We start from the raw sequence: 16,255 nt of genomic DNA, 5'->3' as shown, positions 1-16,255 counted from the left end.
TCTCCAGGTCATTACGAGTTCATAGACACCAAACATGTTTAGGTTGCTTTTTATTTAAGTGGTGAAAGAAAAAAAAATCCAAACTTTGGTTAAAAAAAAAAAAAAAAAAAAAAGTGCCATTTTCCAAGACCTGTAGCATCTCAATTTTTTATTAGCTGACTTTTTTATTGATACCATTTTCATGGATATGATCTTTTGATCACCCATTAATGCATTTTAATGCAATGTCGCTGCAACCAAAAAACGTAATTCTGGCATTTAGAAATTTTTTCTCATTACACCGTTTAACAACCGGGTTAATTATTTATTTATATTGATTGGGTGATTCTGAATGCAGCGATACCAAATATGTGTATATTTGACTATTTTTTTTTTGTTTTATTTTGAAAGGGGGTAATTTGAGCGCTTAGATTTTTATTTTTTTAATATTTTTAAAAACTTTTTTGGGAGACTAGAAGTTGCAGTTGTCTGATCACCTGTGCTACTCAGGCGATGATCAGATTGCCTGTGTATAGCAGAAATGCTCACTTGCTATGAGCGCCAACTACGAGCTGTGCTCATAGCAATCCAGCTATGACAACCATAGAGTTCTGCTGGAGACCTCTGGTTGTCATGCCACCCCATTGGTGACCCTCGATCACGTGACTATCATAGATTACGTACACAGTGCCTTGCCTTGTTTCTTTTGATTTTTGCTCATTCATTGAGACACTTGTCTACTTCTAACCACATCCTAGCCTGCTCACGTTTGTTCTCATCTTTCAACCATCCTTCCTAATTACAGATAAACTCACATTCTCTCTTCCAGCTTTCCTTACTTACGCATATGACATTTCTCCAGTATCATTTCGCATTCTTATGCTTCTTTTCCTTCAACCTCTCCACAATCTCACATGCTGGAACCGGAGCCATGCCCTGGTCACTTAATTCCTTACTATTGCCAGTCCCCATGATGGTAACTCCTGTGCCTTTGTTAGCCGTGGAGCTCTTTTTTTTGAGAATCTCATATTCTTAATTTAAACCTTTTCCAGTCTCCTCTGAGACTTCCAATATAGATTATTGTTTTATTTAAGGAAGTCCTAACACCGGTTGTCCAGCCCTGTGAGCTAGGGAGATTCTTACACACAACCAAATAACCAACAATATAAAGCCTACTGCTCCAGTGACTATGTTGGCAACTATTTCTATTTGGTCATAAAACGTCCTGAGTAGAGTTGAGCGACTTTGGTCGAATCTGGTTTCGTGAAACCCGAATGAAACAAAATTTGAGTCGGATGAAACTGGTCCGACTAGGGCAAAAAAAGTCGGAGTTTCGTCCAAAACCCGACCCCAATGCAAGTCAATGGGGAATAAAAGTCGGCATTGAGTAGATGAATGTTATCCGCTCAATGCTGACTTTTATTTTCCCAACTGTTTTTTATTAGAAAAAACATTGAACACATGTTAAAATATTGAAAAACAAGAAAGTAATTGAGCAGACATATAATATTAGATGTAACTATGAATCAGTGATGAATAAACCCATATGAATAATGAGTGACAGACATACTGTACCAGCATAAGACAGGGTATAATGCTGAGGCCCCCTGAGGTAGGAAGATCACTAAAACGTACATTGGGCTCCAAGTTTACAGGTGTACATTACACAACATGATGGGTAATTACTAGAATATTGCTTTCTTTGCTACCTTTCCCTGTCTCTGTATATACTTGGGCTCGATTGGCATTAAGTATTGGGAGCCCTGTCATACTGTGGTCACAGTGCAGGTGTACTATCAGTGTTCATTTACCCCACATATATTTATATTGGTATTTATATTGGATTACTTTGGGGATAATATTTATACACTGATCTCCTTTTACTTTTAGCTATTAATTATGAGTCTATAGGGACTGGTAGGTACTCTAACTTTGGGTTATTTCATTGAGACATTCACTATGAATAGTACTTTGGGTTTGCACTACCATTATACCCCATCTTATGCTGGTACAGTATGTCTGTTATTCATATGGATTTATTTGTCATTGATTCATAGTTACATCTAATATTATGTGTCTGCTCAATTACTTTCTTGCTTTTTGATATTTTAACATGTGTGTTCAATGTTTTTTCTAATAAAATTTATATATGTTTTCTATATAGCTTAGACTCGGGTTCTCTTTATGCAATATTTATAGAGTTGCTATTTCTATTATGCACTGAGCATATGGGGTGCAATTACATGCACTATTACAGGATTTAATATGATCATTTGGAGATTATTTTTGATATAGACATACAAGTAGCTTAGCAGATATAATTCAAGTCTAGTGAAATACTTGAAAAACTTATACTCAAACACCATGTGTCTACTGCTAGGCTAGGTAAAAGCTGTAATAGCATGTAATCATAAAAAAGTAACCAGTACATACCTGAGTAGCGGTGTATTGGTAAAAAATACAGCCGTAAGGAGACTACAGCGTTCCCCTTCACCCCGATGCATGTTACACATCCAGCTTCTTCCGGGGGCGTGTTTAGGATAGATGGATGAGGTGATTTTAAAGTGAGCTGGCACCAATAGAGAAAGGTGTGACCGTATGTGAAGAAATGATTGGATCACCGGATACTATCGGTGCATGAAAACTCCTCCCTGCTCCCCTATAGTAACGTCACTTCCAGACAAGCACTCGCTGGAACGCATCCGTAAGTGTGCAGAGGAGGAGATGAGAGCATGTGCATTATCCGGGAACCAAGCAAGCTGGAGATGGAACAGCATTAAGAAAGGAATGGTAATCGGCCATGTACGGATACCCAGATCCGAATAGGATATACCACCAATGGACGATTACTACAGTCTGAACGATTACAAAGGCAGGGAATAAAATAATCAAGTAAAGTGCATTTAAAATTACAAATTGAGTGCAAGATATGTGTAATTTAATTACTGATTGTAACTGTGCTCCACATATTAAAGGTAAAGGTGACAGTATAAACAAGATAGTGATGGTCTAGCTATAACTATCATAATGAAACCTGCGGTATTAAAGTGACAATATGCTCCACGTATTAAAGGTGACACAATAAACAATATTGAAATAAGATAGATATAGTTAGACTATAACTATCATAATGAAACCTACTGTATTAAAGTGACAATGTGCAAACATGAATAAATATATCAAATTTATTGTGAAAGGCAATTATGTTAGACAGTGCTCCCGTTAAAACAAAAAAAAAAGTTCTATTAAAGTGACGTGCTATAAAAATGAATAATATACACTCAGTAAAGAGTAAATAATTTTTGTACCAACAAAGTATATCATGGTAGGTACATATAAAAGACAAAGATCTGAGCACAGTAGCATGACTCTCGGCTCACACTCGCAGCATAGCTGGAGCCGAGTGTGATTAGCATATCGCATCTGATGCTCTTGCATTGGATGGCATATGCTAGTGTGATTCCAGCCTAAGGCTGCATTCAGTGCCCCTTTCAAAGAGTGCTATTATCATTTTACAGGGGATATTTTATGCCCTCAGAGAACTACCTTACTGTGAATTATTCCTGTTATAGATAGTCACATTTCCCTAGAGTACCAATTTTTCTCTACACCACATGTGATGGAACGCGCCTAATGGGATCCCTTATCAATCAGACCGTAGTCCCTTATAGGTCAGTCAAAAATCATTCAGTCCCACACTGAATGATCCTCATAGTTTACAACAATATTATTCCAGACATTATAGTTAGGCTGGTGTCCCTCTTGCAACTGCACACTCGGGACCAGAGTGTGCTGCTGTATGTATTTCTATGCAGCTCAATGCTCCAGTCCGAACCGCCGGTGGCAGCGCTGGGTATTGAGGGGAGAGACTTGCGCGAGTTTCTCGTATTGTGGATGGATTTACTTTTGATTTGGGTAGATTTACCCCTGTGCATACTGTGGCCTGTCCTAATTAGACAGAGTCTTATTGATCGCTCAAAGAAGGAAAGACGCCAGACTTGGTTGGCAGCAATACCTCCCAGCAAAACTCTGGAAGTTTATTGAATATACTTGGTTTTATCAGTTGTACAGAAAAGGAGTGGTTACTCATTAACATAAAGGCTTTACTTCTTAGCTAATTGGTCAGTTTTAATGCATAAACATATATGGGCGTCGACCTAAGGTGACTTAAGCATCAGATGATATACTGCTCTTTGTCTTACAATGTCAGCAATGTTCTGATACCGGCTGGCACATCTGGCCTAAACTTCCTCTTTCTATGTCTGGGACAAATATCACAAGACAATGCTATCGTAAGATACCATCTGCTCCCCAGACTCTCTCATGGGGGGGGCAGTAGGTCATTTCCACCAACTAGTTACAAGGTTCAAACTGTGAATATGTATCTGTGTGCAGTATATATGAGTATATAGCAGTATATAGCCTATATAAGAGTACATGAGTATATAACCTATAGCAGGCAAGTGAGATCTATATGAAATACATATATATTTCCATAACAATCCCCCCTTAGATATCACTTGTCCTAAAACCCTGCTCCTGGCCCAAAGCGCTGCAACTCTTTTATGCTGCCAGTGGACTGACATATGCCTAGTGCATACATCCTCTGCTGTACAGACTTTCGCAAATGGGCGGTCAGGAGATCTGTCCCTAAAGGGGGTGTGGCGCAATGTAATCAAAGTCTCTTAGTTATCAGTCTATGCAGTCAGTGCATGTGTATTCTCTTTCAGGTAGGTAATTTATTCAGTCAGGGAGGTCATCCACAGCATCATTCCAGCTCAGGTGTATCTTCTGGTATGAAGGCCTTTTCCTGCAATGCGATGCGTGGATCCAGGCGGGGTTTTCCTTCCAGGTCGGTGGCGTCAGCACTTGGAGAAGGGCCATCGTATCTGGGATCGAGTGCTTCTCTTTACGGACCTTTTTTACCAACACTCAGCAGTCTCCTGACTTCAGGGCGTGCATACCAGGCACCGAATCTAGACCTTGCAATGAAGGAGAAAACTCGAGAATGGACATTAGCAATAATCTTGATAAATTCAATTACACATGCAGACAAAGTATCATATTGCACAGTCAACTGCTAAGTAAAGAATACCCCTAAACGGGTTTTTTTTACCCAAATAAAGTTTCATATTGGTGACAGCTTTCTCTGAGCCTACGGGAGTGTCTAATGCCAGGGTTTGTCTGTCTCTTGGGCAAATTTTTTAGCATGCTGCTCTTAAGTGTCCCACCTAGTCTATGGTGTGGGATGGTGAGAAGTGTGTAGGCCTGCGTCTGACCCTACTGCTGATCAGATCCCTTGTGTAAGGTTTGCTGTGTATGTGGGTCCCTGATCACTTGCTATTGCTTCTGGAAACCCCATATCTGCACACTATTTTTGAGAGTAGCTTCTTTGCAGTAGTCTTCACCAACCGGTTCCTTACTGGGAAGTCTTCAGGCCAGACGATGTGGGGAAGTTTTCCCGCTTGTCCGATGTTAAATTTGTCGGAGGCCAAACAGCTGCTGGGAATTTGGCTGTTAAGGTGTGAGTTGAGTCCAATCAGGTCATTCATGTGTCTTCAATTCTGTGCGGGGCCATGTGCCCATTGAACCACCGTAGGGTACACACTTTGAGATAGACTGGGTCTGTCTTGAGGAAGACGTTTTGAGGTAGACTTGTTCTGTCTTGAGGTAGACGTTTTGAGGTAGACGGTTTCTTGGAGCACAGTGCTTTTGGCCTTCAGCATCCAGCTTTCCTTCTCCTCCTTCCGAGTCTGAACCTGTTACTTCTTGTGCAGGTTTCAGGAAGTTGTTTTGTCAGGTTTAGTGACTGGGTTGTGGTAACTGACATTCTCTGAGCTGATTGTGGGTTTTTAGCTGAGGTTTCGTCTATGTCCGTGCCGCGGAATCTCCCCTCCCTCTCTATGAAGACTCGGGTTAGACTGTGTCAGAGGAGGACTTGGGACTCTCTGCATTGGTACAGATCCAGCCAACATTCTTCGGGGATGAGGGGGAAGGTCAAACTGTTGTAGCCTTGGGATGCCTTCGGACTCATGCATCTCTTCTCGGGGAGTGTTGCCGTGGACTGCCGATCGTAGGACTGTGCTGGAGAAGAAGCTTCCCCACGAGAGGGTGGTGGACAATCTTCTGGAATGTTCTCCATCAAATACGTCCTTTCTGGTAAAGGTGGGCACCATTCTTCTGCCTCAGAATTCATATCCACGTCAGAGTTCTCATCCTGGAAGTGATTCAGCTTGTTGGCTGGTGGAGGAGGAGGCAGAACTTCTGTCCAATTCAGAGATGGCATTTTCAACGGTTTTCCCATTGATTTCTGTTTGCCAGGTTTTCTCGTCTTCAGTCGTCATGTAGTAGCCGTCCAGCTCTACGACCTCTCCCATTTTCCATATTGTCTTCCTCTGGCTGCTTTTTTGGCTGCCACGTCTGCCATGTTGATGCCCCGTGTCTCTACTGTGTTCAGTTTTCCGTGTGCCTTGACCTTCAACACTGCCACCAGTTTTAGTAGTTGAAGAGCATCCAGCAGGTCTCTGATGGCTCCATGGTGCTTCATGGTCGACCCGCTTGCTGTGATGAAGTCTCTAGCAGCCCAGATGGGTCCGAAGTCATGTGCTAAGGCATGCAAGTACCTGGAAGTTTTGTTCTTCGCAATCTGGCAGGCCTTTCGTCAGCTCTATCTGTTCCGCTTCTTGGGCTCTTTGGCTGACAAACTTCTGGACCATAGGATGTCTTGATTGCTGGTCACTGCACATCCCATGTGGACCCTTCCTTCATCATTTGCAAAACTGGAGCCATCTACGGTATCTTGCAGATTTTTCATCTGAGGGTCCGTATCCACATCCCCCCTTGGGAGTGGGAGTAGAGACAGGTAACGGCTGAGAGCATTGAAGAGTGGTGGAGAGCAGCCTTGTCAGGAGGGCGTGTGCTGCGGGTATTGTTTTCATGCAGGAGGGCCCCCCTTGCAACTGGATCCAGGCCGGCTGAGAGGTAGTCTAGAGGCCTCTGGTTTTCCTCCGTGGGTCTGTTTTAAGCCTGGCCAGTAGCATGACCTTCTCCATCTTGGTCCTTCTTTTTCCGTTTTGGTCAGGACGGGATGGCTTCTCGTACTCAGTGAGGCCTAGAGTTGGCGCAGAGACTATGAAGTCTTTCAGTTTCCTGTACGAGATGAAGGCTTCAATGCGTTGATGCAATTGTACAGAGGCTGCATTAAGCCTGGAGCACCAGGGATCCAAAGTTCTGCAGTACGAGACTGGACCAAGGAGGGCCTGCATCTTCGGAGTTGTTGAGGGAGCCATCATCTCCTCCGCGGTCCCCCCGGTCATCTGTCAAGTGTTTCGTCTAGTGGGCGATACGGTGTCTTCAGGAACTTGCTTTTGACACCACTGGACTCTGTTTTGCAGAACTTACGTTGCTGCTCCATCAGGCATTGTAGAGGAGGCATGGAAAACGCTGTGCGGGTAGCGGTGTCGATGACTTCTGCATGCTCCGCAATCCAGTTGGTGGGGACGGAGGGCAATGCTCTGGCGAGCTGTGAAAGGCTGTTCCGGGCCCTCTTGGGCCTCACTGTCCATTTGTTCCGCACCCCCTTGTGCGGTTTCAGGAACTGGTCATCCAGGTGAGGGGGAACATTGAGGGAAGCTTCGGGCAGATCCATTGCCGTGAGCACCGTTGCTGTGGCTGGCACGTTTGTCAGCAGAGTGTGCAGATCTGGCACAACTGGGGTTTCAAACACGGTTGCTTCGCTCACAGTCCTCAGGTTATGCATTATTCAATCTGATCTGGTTCTCCTTTCACAGTCTTCCTCTTGATCGAGAGAAGCTGGGACCGCATGATGATTCCCGTGGGTGAGGCGGCTCAATCTGGCCTTCCTCTTCACAGTGCCGTGAGTGACTCCCATCTTCTGGCACAGGGCTGGCAGGAAACCAAACCGTTTGCTGGGGTCCTTATTTTTCGTGACGTTCTGCTGAGCTTTCTTGCTCTCACAGGGGGTCTTTTTGCTGGGGCATCTTCTTTACCAGCCAGCAGCAGTTCCTTTCACCCAGCTTGATTTCTGGTCAGCATCTTGTTAACCAATTTGAGGAGCTGAGTGGCTGTCTTCTGGTCCAGGGCCTGGATTAACTTCAGGGAGCACCTTCAGAATCTTGTCCAAGATGATCCTCTGGCGCTGGAGCCGGAAGCAGTGCAGCCATTTCACAAGCGGGTGTGGTCCCTCTGGGTTGAGAGTTTTTCTGGCACATGCCAAAGCTCTTAGGCCGTTTCTTGAACAGCAGTTCCACTTAGACCTCCAGGGCAGTCAGAGGCAGTTTAGCTCTGGGTGATGAGCTGTGGATGCTGGGCCTTCGGAGCGTCCGGGGTTGTAGACTTGAGTGACACCCGCACTGGCGCAACTTGAAGTCTCCCTTGGGCCATAGGCTTCTGGGTGCTATGTCCAGCACCTCCTTGGGTAGGCTTGCACCGGTTGTTCGAGCGAGGCTCTTGTAGGGCCACCAGCATGATTGATTCTTCTTGGGTCTGAGGTGGGGAAGTGGTCAAGGTCACATCTTCATGGGACACTTTGGTCTCCTTCAGTTCCTGCAGTAGGTCTGCGCTCATCAGGTGGGGTGGGCAGGTCTCCACCGTAAACTGGAACAAGATGGAGTGTCCTGGCTGTGTCCACATGCTCAGGGGCTTGCAAGCTTGGGAACGTCTGTCTTGACCTTAAATCCCCATACAAGACACAGAGTGTTCTGATAGACTGGTGGGGTCGGGGATTTTCACTTCAGACTGCACCAGTGTCCACAAGGAAAGATATGACAGCCCCCCGTGATTTGAGGTATTAGGTCCGCTGATGGGGTTCACATGTCAGGGGCGTGACGTCTGGCGGGCCAGGTTTGCCTCTGTCTTATGGACAGGGTTCTTCATTGTCTTCTGTGTTTCTTTCTTGGCCTATTCCTCTGCGTGATGACCTGGGTTGCCGGGGTGCTGCGCACTAGTTCCAGAAATGGCCAAGGTTGCCACAGTTGAAACACCTGACAGGTCTTCTGTCTCTGCAGGGTGGTTGCTCCTCCACGTCAGTGGCCATCAAGGGAGGGCCTGTCCTCCATACTCCTGGGAGGGACTCAATTCTTCTGGCTACTGTAAGCAGGACATCTACTGCTATTGTCCTGTACTCAGGCCTGGCCACTATCAGTAGTTTCTTGATTGTTCTCTTAGTCCATGCACAAAGGCCTGTGCCAACATCTGTCCATGTATCTGATCATGAATAGTGAAGCCTAAAATTTGGAATACTTGCCTCACTCTGCCATGAAACCTGTCTAGAGACTCTGTCTCAGCTTGTCTCATGTTATGCAGACTGAGTGCTTGTCTGGCGTTGGCCCACTCTCTAAGCTGTTCAATTAGCTTTTATCCTGATTCCCAGGAAAGCACATCTAATTCTGATGGAAGCTTGAAGTGTTCCTTCATGATTTTAGAATACTGAACACCTGACTAGGGGTGAAGGGCACATAGTGTAAGAGTTCTGGCTCTATCTGCCCCTGCCTACTATGCAGCATAATCTCCTCTTCATGTTCATCAGAGGAGGAACTGTGCCACTGTGTGATTGTCTTTCTGTGTGTGTATAGCACTCCCCCCTTCTGAGACTGCAGCTCCGTTTGGCACATAGGATCTCCAGTCTCAGCAAGTGCAGTGTCTGATGGCCCACACCTCCCTTCTGCTATCTGTTGTATCGGGAGGGCACCTGTGTTGTCATGTGTGGGGAGTGATTCACTTTCTTCTCCCGGTGACATAACTGTCTCTTTAGAGAGAGTCCCCTGTGGAACTAGGGACACTCCATTGTCTGGATCTGACACTGGGCCAGCGGGTGACGATGAACTGAGAGGTGGGTGAGAAGAAAGAAGAAGAAGAAAGGGTGGAGGAGATGGTGAAGACAAGGAGGGAAGAGGAGACGGGTGCGGTGGATGAGAGGGATGAGAGGTGGGCGTTGGTGATGAAGATGGAAAGGGAGGAGAGGAAGGAGAGAGAAAAGGAGGAGGAGGACGAGGGATAGGAGGAGAGATAGATGAGAGAGGGGAGGAGATTTTGCATTGTGAGAATAGCAGAGATAGAGGAAGGAGGGAGATGGGAGGAGGGAAGAGTGAGGAGAGAGGAGATGGGGGCGGGCTGCTTCCCCCCCTTGCCATCACGGAAGGCATTCTTAGACCTGTGGTCCTTCTCAGACGGCTCAGATTAGTATGAAAACACTTTTTCCTACACGTAAAACAAAAAAAACAATCCTGTCTTGTTCACACTATCTGCTAGCACCTACTGCGCTGTTAAATGCTCTGTCACTTTAAGAAATGCAGACTGCAATTGAGCTCAACTAGCTACTTCCCTTTTTTCCTTTCAATACATTATGCCATGCTACAGCATACGGAGCTTCCCGTAGAAAATGACATGCTTAACTTTCTGAATAACACCTACTGTGTCTGTTCCAAAAACTTCAAAAAAGGTAAGTGATTAAAAACTTTAAACACTTTGCAACCCCTTTTAACCTGCTTAAAAGGGAACAAAACAAGAATATTTAGTGAATAACCCAACGCAGGTAAAAATTCTCTTTTTAACAAAAAACTGAAAGAAAGAAGTGAAAACTAAAACTTAAAAAAACTGATAAAATATGTCACAAAAACGTGGAAGAAAAACTCAAAAATTAAAAGAGATAAAAAAGGAAAAATTTTTCTTTTTTTTTTCCTTAAAAAGATTTTTAAAGGATGAAACCCCCCAAAAATTGATAAAATCAAAAACTATATAGTATATAAAACTTTAAACCAACAATAAAAAGGGTTAATGTAGAATGTAGGCACCCAACTTCCTCTTTTTTCTGCCTGTGTCTTTCAGTGACATGAAGAGGAAAAAAAAAACAAAAAAAACAAACATTGATATGCTCAAAAAGACCCAGCTTTCCCGAAAATTCTCACACTGCAGTAACAAAAGCCTCTATCAAAAATGCAAAATAAAAGATAAAATAGGGAAAAACAGAGTCCAAAATATAACAATATGAAAAATATGTATATATCAGGGGCACACCCTGCAGGCAAAAGAGGAAGTTTACAATAAAAAAGGCAAAACTCTTTCTGCTTCAGATCTTTGCGGAAACCTGCAATATATTCACATATAGACGTCCGGGGAGAGAGATCGAAAGCCCTTCTGTGACACGTCAATCAGCTGCTGACAACCGGTAACTGCCAATCACCCATGGCGCTTTGGTTAGCACCGGGATGTATCATCCTCCGTCTGCTGGGAGACTGGAGCCGTGATATCCCATTAGATTATCACCCCTCCGTGTGCACCCGAGAACCGTGATAGCCTCTCCAGTGATCAGTCTGTGATATCCCCCCAGTCTGCCGCATCCGCGTGTGTGCGGGGACTGTGGCAGCCGAGAGATTCACCTGTGATACCTCCCTTAAGCTGACACCTCAGTGTGAGTGTGCGGGGACCGTGACAGCCGTGGGATTCACCTGTGATACCTCCTTGAAGCTGACACCTCCGTGTGTGTGCGGGGACCGTGACAGCTTTCTCAGAGGAAACCACCTGTGATATCCCGTCTAAGTCAAAACCTCCGCATGGTGCGGGGACGTGATCTGACTTAGTCAGAGAGACTCAGTCTTGTTATCGGTGTCTCAGCAGCTACAAATCAAGTCACAGTCTCCACCAACTTTCTCACCCGAATCTCAGACACACAGAGGATCACAGTAGACACTTAGCTTATCCCAGGGTTTGGATTTCCTCGTGGACTTTTCAACACTACCTGGGTTTGGTGACCACACTGACCGGCTAGAGTTGCTGACCCGGACTGGGCACAGGAAACATTCAGGTAAGATAACTAGATTTTCTTACCTTACTTATGGAGTTGCGCAAATCTCCGTTCCCATGAGCCAAGACCTTGGCCGGCACCTCTGTCCTCTCCGGTCAGCAGGATCCCCGTGCGTTTTCGTCCACGGCCCCACATTGGGCGCCACTTGTGGATGGATTTACTTTTTATTTCGGTAGATTTACCCCTGTGCATACTGTGGCCTGTCCTAATTAGACAGAGTCTTATTGAGCGCTCAAAGAAGGAAAGACGCCAGACTTGGTTGGCAGCAATACCTCCCAGCAAAACTCTGGAAGTTTATTGAATATACTTGGTTTTATCAGTTGTACAGAAAAGGAGTGGTTACTCATTAACATAAAGGCTTTACTTCTTAGCTAATTGGTCAGTTTTAATGCATAAACATATATGGGCGTCGACCTAAGGTGACTTAAGCATCAGATGATATACTGCTCTTTGTCTTACAATGTCAGCAATGTTCTGATACCGGCTGGCACATCTGGCCTAAACTTCCTCTTTCTATGTCTGGGACAAATATCACAAGACAATGCTATCATAAGATACCATCTGCTCCCCAGACTCTCTCATGGGGGGGGCAGTAGGTCATTTCCACCAACTAGTTACAAGGTTCAAACTGTGAATATGTATCTGTGTGCAGTATATATGAGTATATAGCAGTATATAGCTTATATAAGAGTACATGAGTATATAGCCTATAGCAGGCAAGTGAGATCTATATGAAATACATATATATTTCCATAACAATATTGTAGTTGCAAGTGGGACACCGGCCTAAGGCCTGGGTCACACTAGCATATGGCATCCGATGCGAGATGCTAATGACCCTCGGCTCATGCTCTGCTGTGAGCGGGAGCCGAGTGCTTTGCGGTTGTGCTCCGAGCCTCTCGCACAGACAGGATTGGAGCACAGCTGCAGAGGAGGCGGAAACCTAATTTCTCCATCTCCTCCATTGCCAGGGTCAGTGTATATTGCACAGCACTCAGATGATATCCGAGTGATGTGCGTTCTCTCACTCGCACCTTTAGACTTATATGGGTGCGAGTGAGCCGAGACTCGGCTGAGTGTTGGTGACAATCACAGCATGCTGCGATTTCACTCACACGTAGAATGCGGCCGAGAAGAAAAAACTGTGATGGGAGCAGCCCCATAGATCAATACTAGTCCGCTTGCATCTTAATTATATAGTTCATGTGGAATGCAATGGTTTGTGAATTCAGTGAAATGTCAATCAAAATAATGTAGAGAAATGTCCCTGTTCTTCATAAAGGAGAAACTTGTGAGAAAATGACAGAACAGAACTGGACAACAGGTGTGCTCTTGGGTTGTGAACAACTTTGTTATACAATAATGGGAAAAAGTCCATCCTCTTTAATTTTAATGTTTTTTTTATTTATCAGGGCGTTATTAACAAATAATAATTGGTGACAACAAAAACACAAAGTAGTTCAATATATAGTTCGCCTTATAATTCAGTAGCATGACCACCACTAAGACCCTGAACTACGTAAGAAGGAGATTAGCCAGACATTTGATGACATGGACTCTCTTTTGACAAATTGTTTTTATAGGTGGAATAAAAATGTTGTATTTTATCTGAAGTGCTGATCAACCTATTTTGTATAGATTTCTTGCATCAACAGTGTGTTCACAAGTCTCTGGGCCAGATTCATCAAGACCAGGATTGTTCTTGCCGGTCTTGATGAGGGGGTTTGCTGGAGTCAGATGCTCCTGATTTGTAAAGTGGTGCATAAAGGTACTGTCACACTAAGCGATATCGCTAGCAATATCGCTATAACTTGTGACGTTATAGCGATATTGCTAGCGATATTGCTAGCGATATCGCTGTGTCTGATACTTACCAACGACCCGCTCCCCCGCTGGTTATTGCTGATCACGCGAGAACATCCTGGACTGTTTCTTTGCTCCGCTCCGGCTGCCAATGCAGAACCTCTTGGTGTGGCTTCTCTCCGCAGACCTTGTAGTTCTGCCTACTCCGTACTCCTGCGGCTCCATTCCTAACCTGTTCCAATATACTCCACTCCTTCCTGCCTGCACCAGTACCTGCACCTGCTGTTTGAACAGGCCCCTACCTGTTCCTTCTCATACCACACCAGTCTGCCCTGTCTCAAGCCGTGGTCGCCTGTCCTCGGTCTCCACGCCGTGCCCGCCTGTCTTGTGTCTCCTCGCCGTGCCTGCTTGCCCAGTGTCTCCAAGCCGTGCCTGCTTGCCCAGTGTCTCCAAGCTGTGCCTGCTTGCCCAGTGTCTTCAAGCCACGCCTGCTTGCCCTGTGTCTCTGCCGTGCCTACCTGCCTGCTTGTCTGTAGCTTCTGTCCAAGTGACTTGTCAACGAGTGGGATCAGCAGTCACAGCCAGACACTACCCTGGAGCGGCACCCGACAGCTATCTGCCGCACAAGCCTGACCTCACCATCAGAGGCTCCAGTGAAGACCGAGGTAGATGTCCTAGTCATGCCCCTTCCAGAGTAGTCTGGTTTGTGGCACAGTGTGGACACAACCCCCCAGCTCGCGCCAGTCAGCCAAGGCGTGAGCGTGACACTCACTATGCGTGGCCATTTTCAATTCAGCATTACAACAATGGAAGTGCGGGGGCTCCGGCCTTTCACAAAATGCCAGCGGAACCCCTGCACCGCCGATCACCTGCTAAAGTGCCGCACCAGCCCGGGATGCATGTGTGGGGGCTCCAGGATTTCCACCAATGCCGGCGGAGCCCCCGCACCACCGATCATCTGCCAAATCGCCAGCTCATCAGCCTAGGATGGATGTGTGGGGGCTTTCACAAAATGGCAGAGCCCCCACACCACCGAACCTGCTGCACCAGCCAGGGATGAGCCAGACCACCTCCTGTGACCCCACTCCACCAGCGCTCCATATCACACCCTACCCCCCCAGGTAAGCTGAATAATTCGGACTGTAAGACGGACCCTCATTCGATGCATTAATTTTTTTCCCTATTTTTCTTCTGAAAATTTGGGGTTCGTCTTATGGTCCGGTGCGTCTTATAGTACAAAAAAATACGGTAACTGTTTTTCCAGGATAACCTTGTATGCAGCTTGATTCATACTTCCTTCTCAAAGATTAAGCTGCCCAATTCCAGCCTTGCTGAAGCATCCCCAGATTATCAAAATCCTCCACCAAATTTCACAGTGGGTGCAAGACACTGTCGCTTGTACGCCTCTCCAGGCCTCCGTATAACCATTAGATGACCAGGTGTTGGGCAAAGCTGAAAATTAGACTCATCAGAGAAGATTACCTTACTGCAGTCCTCTATTGTCCAATCCTTATCGTCTTTGGCAAACTTCAGCCTGGCTCTCCTTTTGCTTCTCATTGAGGAAAGGCTTTTTTCTAGTTTTACATGACTTGAGCTCTGCCTCTGGGAGCCTGTTACGAACTGTTCTTGCCGTGCACTTCACCCCAGCTGCCATTTGTCATTCCTTTTGTAGGTCACTTGATGCCACCCTGCGGTTGCTGAGTGACATTCGAATAAGATTACATCATCCCGGTCAGTGGAGAGTCGTTTTCATCCTCTGCTGGTCTGTAGCTTTGTTGTCCCCAATGTCTGCTGCTTGACCTTGTTGTAATGGACTGCCGTCTTAGACAATTTAAGGCTGGAGGCAACGTGACACTCACTGTGTCCCTCTGCTAGTAAAGCCAGAATTGAGCCCTTCTTTTCCTCACTCAAGACATTTCTTTTCAACTTCTTTGGCATGGTTAAAAGTTATTTTCTCATTTTTATTACTTTTGGGATATTACTAGCACTTGTTTTGCCATCTAGCTTATCCTATTGCAAGAAGATTGTGAACACCACAGCCGTGTTTTTTATACTTTCCTTCGTTAAATAAGATTTGTTTCAGGTTATCACCTAATCAGAAGCACATTAAGTAGAATGAGGTGTACTCTGGTTGGAATTCAACTGACATTGGAATCGAATGGCTGTCAGACATGTAGAGAAGCTGATTTTTATAAAAAAATTTTAGCCAGAGCTGTAGAACCCGATGCTAATTAAAAAAACGAGTATTAAAAAGCACAGTTATACAAACAAAAAAAATAAAAGCAAAAGTCATATATATAAACATAGACATAATAACTGAATTATATTGAAACATTAGGACATGTCTGGAATTCATACCAGAAGGAACTCTGGTTTGCAATTTATAAATCCAAAAGGATTCCCTATTTATATTTTTCTTTTTAAATCTCGCTCTCTTTTTAGTTTAAATACTCTCTCGATGCCACAAAATTTGAGTGGATGGATGTTGCCTTGCTGATTATGAAAAAAAATGTTTTGAAAGAGCTGAGGTGTTAAGGGCTATGGAGCTGACCGCATCGGACAAGTGTCTCCTGATATGTCTTTTGGTCCGGTGGTGCAACCTATATATTGCAGTTTACACTCTGTGCATTCAACAAGGTAAATCACCCCTGT

This window comes from Dendrobates tinctorius, unplaced genomic scaffold, assembly GCF_039654945.1.
Source record: "Dendrobates tinctorius isolate UK_male_01 unplaced genomic scaffold, ASM3965494v1 ptg000241l, whole genome shotgun sequence".
In the NCBI taxonomy this organism is placed as follows: domain Eukaryota; kingdom Metazoa; phylum Chordata; class Amphibia; order Anura; family Dendrobatidae; genus Dendrobates; species Dendrobates tinctorius.
Note: the sequence above shows the minus strand (reverse complement) of the source record.